The sequence below is a fragment of the Tupaia chinensis genome, unplaced genomic scaffold (assembly GCF_000334495.1).
Source record: "Tupaia chinensis unplaced genomic scaffold, TupChi_1.0 Scaffold000132_1, whole genome shotgun sequence".
Lineage (NCBI taxonomy): Eukaryota > Metazoa > Chordata > Mammalia > Scandentia > Tupaiidae > Tupaia > Tupaia belangeri.
This window is the reverse complement of record NW_006159601.1, coordinates 1,921,240-1,921,505: the sequence shown is the minus strand read 5'-3', so window position 1 is coordinate 1,921,505 and position 266 is coordinate 1,921,240.

Below are 266 nucleotides of genomic sequence, written 5' to 3'. Positions count from 1 at the left end.
CTTTCATGGGGACATACAACAAGACGCTGACAGAAAAGCACGTACACCCTGAAATAATTTCAGGCACCATATCTAAAATACAACTTTTTAAACAGTGTGATCACACAATCCTAACGAGATATCATTCACAACAATCTAACACTTTTGCCCATCCAGGCAGAAGAAGCCGGGCCTTCAGGAGAAGGTTCCACATGGCCCCAGTGAACTAGATTTTTAAGGGAATGAAGATTTTCTACTAATAATTCAGCCTCCAACAAACGAGCTAG